Source organism: Macrosteles quadrilineatus, unplaced genomic scaffold (genome assembly GCF_028750875.1).
Source record: "Macrosteles quadrilineatus isolate MER2022 unplaced genomic scaffold, UCM_ALF_1.0 Scaffold_1__1_contigs__length_201487025, whole genome shotgun sequence".
NCBI lineage: Eukaryota > Metazoa > Arthropoda > Insecta > Hemiptera > Cicadellidae > Macrosteles > Macrosteles quadrilineatus.
Window position 1 is genome coordinate 17,830,369 of NW_026542594.1, and position 6,849 is coordinate 17,837,217.

Genomic DNA, 6,849 nt, shown 5'->3' on the forward strand with positions numbered 1-6,849 from the left:
ACGGGGAAAATACAAAAAACTCCATAATTAAAAACGAATTCCTTCCCATCCTCAAATTCAAATGATAATAGGCCTACTGTACGCATTTTGTTTTCATCCACCGTTTTTACAGCTTTCTCCATTCCAAATTTTCATTGTAGGAATATTTAATCAAACACTAAACGGTACGATGTTATTTCTTGCCTAAATTAGATATTTATGTCAAGTAAAGAAGGCTCCTACCAAAATAAAAACTTGTTTTATCCTACAAATATAACGAAGCAAACTCAAAGTTTCAGAAATATTTTGATCAAATACTTTTCCTCGTAAACAAACGCATCCACGTACGTATTCTAAGTTCATTTAAGCGTTTCTTAACTATGAAATTTCGGTTAGTTTATTAATTATATGAAATTTTAAAACAACATTTTAAGCCTTCGTCTGAATTTTACACTCACAGATGTGTAGTTTTGATTCCTCACAACCTAAGATTAATCAAAAATCAACCATACTCCTGAACAAGAATATGTAGTTTTTATTACTATCGCTTTTAAGTAAAACATCACCGGACAGGTTACCTAACCTAACATAACCTAACTTCGTTAGGTTAGGTTAAGTTTGGTTAGGTTAGGTTAGTTTAGTGTACCTAACCTAACTTAACCTAACCTAACTTAGGAACTTAGGTTAGGTTAGGTAAGTTTATCAATAACATGAGTATTGTAAGTAAACTAACCTAAACTAACCTAACTTAACCTAAACTAACCTAACCTAAACTAACCTAACCTAAACTAACCTATCCTAACCTAACCTAAGTTCCTAAGTTAGGTAAGGTTGGGTTAGTTTATCAATAACATGAGTATTGTAAGTAAACTAACCTAAACTAATCTAACCTAACCAAACTAACCTAACCAAACTTAACCTTACCTAACCTAACGAAACTCAAACTAACCTAAACCAACCTAACCTAACTTAACTTAACCTAACCCAACCTAAACTATACTAACCTAACCTAACTTATTCTAACCTAACCAAACCTAACGAAACTCAACCTAACCTAAACCAACCTAACCTAACCTAACTTAACCTAACCTTACCTCAACTAACCTATCCTAACCTAACCTAACCTAATCTAAACCTAAGTTGGGTTATGTTAGGTTGGGTAACCTGTCCGGTGATGTTTTACTTAAAAGCGATCGTAATAAAAACTACATATTCTTGTTCAGGATGAAATTCCGCACAATTTGAGTTGAGGTAAGGTTAGGTTAAGTTAGGTTAGGTTAGGTTGGTTTAGGTTAGGTAAAGGTTAGGTAAAGTTTAAGTTAGGTATAAAGACAAATTTGTATACACTAGAACCTTGATAACAAGACTCTCATGGGGATTGTAAAATAAGACTTGTTATCAAGGTTGACTTCTTATCGAGGTTTGTAATAACATGTGATTAGGGGTAAAATAGTTTTTTAGGGGATTTGAAAGTGACACTTGTTATCAAGGGCGACTTGTTATTGAGGGCCTTCTTATCAAGGTTCCCCTGTACAGCCATAACATCGCTTCAAACATATAGAGTGTTCAAAAAGAGGTTTTGTAAACATATAAATATAACTACACGTTATGTTTTTGAAAATATTACTGATCCAAAATGTAAACTCATGCCTATTTCTAAAATAAGGACCCATGCCTAATCAACGACTCAATGTATAAAGATGATGTATTAATCCACACAGTGCAGTATTAACTGTAGGCTATGTGTACTTCAATTAAGTGGGATTTGAGGAGATGGTGTGAATTTTCGTGGGTTTAATTGTTTTAGTATTTCTAGTGTGTTTTATAGTAGGTATCTTGTATAATTCAGTTTTTTTTTATATTTGTTGAACTTAACAAGAACTTAGGTTTGCTACAACAAGGAGGGTAAAAAAGTGTTTTTTTTTTCAAAATGTTAATAGTTTAGTAAAAAATGAATGTTTTTTCCGAATTTGATCTAAATATGTTCATAAAAAAGTAAACCACAGTTGACTTATTGACTTATTCTTAAATCTTGAGGAGATATTTGTTGTTGTTGTATGTACATTACTTTCAAAATCTATACGCTTTTTCTGAAGTCCAAATTAATATTGAATATTTTTGTATGCACAGTACTTTGTTAATGTTATTATCTGTTATTGTTGTTACGTTGTTGTCTTGTTATTATTTTTGTTGCAATGCTGCTTTGTTCAATGGTCATTATGTAACTTATCTTGTTATATTTTTATCTTTTCATTCTGCTCATGTGCTTAAAACACGTATTATTTTGTAAATGGTGTATCGGTTGATATGAATCTATATAAATAAAATTAGATAAATAAATAAGTACAGTACAATTAATTAATTAAGCTTTTTGCCACCGTGTCGGAAGACACAGGTTCGAACGGGAAATTTAGTTCCCGTTCAGTACTGACTACATCACTGCATTTACCTGGCAGTGTTGCCATGCGGCGGGAGGAAAGTTAAATTCAGGGGCGTATACTCGCTGAATTAAATTAGTTATTGAGCCAAACTATCTATGACTAAACTATACGTGTGGCATTTGTTGTTCAATACTGGCATGTTACCGGTAAGTTAAACTATAATTATGGGGTCTTTTTTCATATTTTCTTGCCCCAAAGCTGGTTCTATAACTAAATTGAAGTGTTACATTCGTCAGCCAGCTCAGCTCCTGTATTGTTAGTATTGTTACGGCCGTTTCAGCTTCATTGTGCTATCATCAAACTGTTCGGCCAAAGGCGTTGTTATAACACAGAAACATTTCCACACGAAACACACACATAGGCAAAATTGGTTAAAAAAAGGCCTGTTAATAAATCGACCGCAGAGGAAGGTGGTATTCTGAAAGAGAAAGAAATTTTCTACAATTACTAGGCATTTCTTGAAAATACTTAATAAAGGTAGGAAAAAGTTTCCTCCAAATAAAAAAAAAACGTGTAAAATACAATTGTTTTCTATTTATTATGGAAAACAGGGTTTTTTATTTATCACCATAAACCATAACTAAAACAAACTTTCATAATTCATTATTTGCAAATCTTAATCTCCGCACGAATCAAGCCATCAGTCCAGTGAAACTGTATATTATATATATTAACAAAAGTATACCGTGCAGATAATAACAAAAAATATTCAATATCATCATTAGTTTGGACTTCAGAAGAAGCGTATAGATTTTGAAAGTACAACAACAACAAATATCTCAAGATTTAAGAATAAGTTAACTAGCTGTGGTTTGCTTTTTATGAACATATTTTGATCAAATTCGGAAAATACATTCATTTTTTATTAAACTATTAACATTAAAAAAAACACTTTTTTACCGTCCTTGTTGCAGCAAACCTAAGTACTCGTTAAAAATTCTATTTAAATAGGGAATAAATGTGGTATTTTTAAGGAGGCATTTTTAGTGTACACCCAATCAGGCAAATGGAAATTCGCTTAGTCTGCAGGTTTGCAGTGGTGGGGGTTTACATTCAAGTTTTATACATTCAAGTATAATACTATTTGAAACGATAAAAAGTGGGGCGGGGGATCTTTACATAATAGTTTTATGATTATAAAAACTCGTTGTAAGCTGACCGCTAAAGACGTTAGCTGGACTTCAAGCTCAAAATAACTTAAGATTATACTGGATACCAAAAGATGTTACATGATCATGACCATAATTGTTGGACACATTATTTTACATCGTGGTAATTATATCGACCTCCGGACCTCACGCGAAATTAAAAATTTTTTTTTCCAAAATGTTCGAAATTTCACGCTGATTTCAAAAATGATTGTCGTTTTTTCGGAAACGTCCCGTTTTCCCGGAAAATGGGAAAAACGGGAAAAATATTCTTTTGCTCAAAACCCATGTTGTGGGTACTCAAATTGTGCGGAATTTCCTCCTGAACAAGAATATGTAAATTTTATTACGATCGGACCACTATTAAGTAAAATATCACAGAAAAACGGGAAAACGGGGAAATTTTTCTTTGCTCAAAACCCATGTTGTAGGTACCATGAAAACGGCAAAGGAAAAATATTATAGGACCAAAATTATTGTTGGGTACCGGTACATTATTTTACATCATATAACATTATCCATTTTTGTGAATAATTAATACAATCAGAAGAGTAAAAAAGAAAGAGTGTATGATGATGCTATCAACAACGGGGAAAATACAAAAAACTCCATAATTAAAAACGAATTCCTTCCCATCCTCAAATTCAAATGATAATAGGCCTACTGTACGCATTTTGTTTTCATCCACCGTTTTTACAGCTTTCTCCATTCCAAATTTTCATTGTAGGAATATTTAATCAAACACTAAACGGTACGATGTTATTTCTTGCCTAAATTAGATATTTATGTCAAGTAAAGAAGGCTCCTACCAAAATAAAAACTTGTTTTATCCTACAAATATAACGAAGCAAACTCAAAGTTTCAGAAATATTTTGATCAAATACTTTTCCTCGTAAACAAACGCATCCACGTACGTATTCTAAGTTCATTTAAGCGTTTCTTAACTATGAAATTTCGGTTAGTTTATTAATTATATGAAATTTTAAAACAACATTTTAAGCCTTCGTCTGAATTTTACACTCACAGATGTGTAGTTTTGATTCCTCACAACCTAAGATTAATCAAAAATCAACCATACTCCTGAACAAGAATATGTAGTTTTTATTACTATCGCTTTTAAGTAAAACATCACCGGACAGGTTACCTAACCTAACATAACCTAACTTCGTTAGGTTAGGTTAAGTTTGGTTAGGTTAGGTTAGTTTAGTGTACCTAACCTAACTTAACCTAACCTAACTTAGGAACTTAGGTTAGGTTAGGTAAGTTTATCAATAACATGAGTATTGTAAGTAAACTAACCTAAACTAACCTAACTTAACCTAAACTAACCTAACCTAAACTAACCTAACCTAAACTAACCTATCCTAACCTAACCTAAGTTCCTAAGTTAGGTAAGGTTGGGTTAGTTTATCAATAACATGAGTATTGTAAGTAAACTAACCTAAACTAATCTAACCTAACCAAACTAACCTAACCAAACTTAACCTTACCTAACCTAACGAAACTCAAACTAACCTAAACCAACCTAACCTAACTTAACTTAACCTAACCCAACCTAAACTATACTAACCTAACCTAACTTATTCTAACCTAACCAAACCTAACGAAACTCAACCTAACCTAAACCAACCTAACCTAACCTAACTTAACCTAACCTTACCTCAACTAACCTATCCTAACCTAACCTAACCTAATCTAAACCTAAGTTGGGTTATGTTAGGTTGGGTAACCTGTCCGGTGATGTTTTACTTAAAAGCGATCGTAATAAAAACTACATATTCTTGTTCAGGATGAAATTCCGCACAATTTGAGTTGAGGTAAGGTTAGGTTAAGTTAGGTTAGGTTAGGTTGGTTTAGGTTAGGTAAAGGTTAGGTAAAGTTTAAGTTAGGTATAAAGACAAATTTGTATACACTAGAACCTTGATAACAAGACTCTCATGGGGATTGTAAAATAAGACTTGTTATCAAGGTTGACTTCTTATCGAGGTTTGTAATAACATGTGATTAGGGGTAAAATAGTTTTTTAGGGGATTTGAAAGTGACACTTGTTATCAAGGGCGACTTGTTATTGAGGGCCTTCTTATCAAGGTTCCCCTGTACAGCCATAACATCGCTTCAAACATATAGAGTGTTCAAAAAGAGGTTTTGTAAACATATAAATATAACTACACGTTATGTTTTTGAAAATATTACTGATCCAAAATGTAAACTCATGCCTATTTCTAAAATAAGGACCCATGCCTAATCAACGACTCAATGTATAAAGATGATGTATTAATCCACACAGTGCAGTATTAACTGTAGGCTATGTGTACTTCAATTAAGTGGGATTTGAGGAGATGGTGTGAATTTTCGTGGGTTTAATTGTTTTAGTATTTCTAGTGTGTTTTATAGTAGGTATCTTGTATAATTCAGTTTTTTTTTTATATTTGTTGAACTTAACAAGAACTTAGGTTTGCTACAACAAGGAGGGTAAAAAAGTGTTTTTTTTTTCAAAATGTTAATAGTTTAGTAAAAAATGAATGTTTTTTCCGAATTTGATCTAAATATGTTCATAAAAAAGTAAACCACAGTTGACTTATTGACTTATTCTTAAATCTTGAGGAGATATTTGTTGTTGTTGTATGTACATTACTTTCAAAATCTATACGCTTTTTCTGAAGTCCAAATTAATATTGAATATTTTTGTATGCACAGTACTTTGTTAATGTTATTATCTGTTATTGTTGTTACGTTGTTGTCTTGTTATTATTTTTGTTGCAATGCTGCTTTGTTCAATGGTCATTATGTAACTTATCTTGTTATATTTTTATCTTTTCATTCTGCTCATGTGCTTAAAACACGTATTATTTTGTAAATGGTGTATCGGTTGATATGAATCTATATAAATAAAATTAGATAAATAAATAAGTACAGTACAATTAATTAATTAAGCTTTTTGCCACCGTGTCGGAAGACACAGGTTCGAACGGGAAATTTAGTTCCCGTTCAGTACTGACTACATCACTGCATTTACCTGGCAGTGTTGCCATGCGGCGGGAGGAAAGTTAAATTCAGGGGCGTATACTCGCTGAATTAAATTAGTTATTGAGCCAAACTATCTATGACTAAACTATACGTGTGGCATTTGTTGTTCAATACTGGCATGTTACCGGTAAGTTAAACTATAATTATGGGGTCTTTTTTCATATTTTCTTGCCCCAAAGCTGGTTCTATAACTAAATTGAAGTGTTACATTCGTCAGCCAGCTCAGCTCCTGTATTGTTAGTATTGTTACGGCC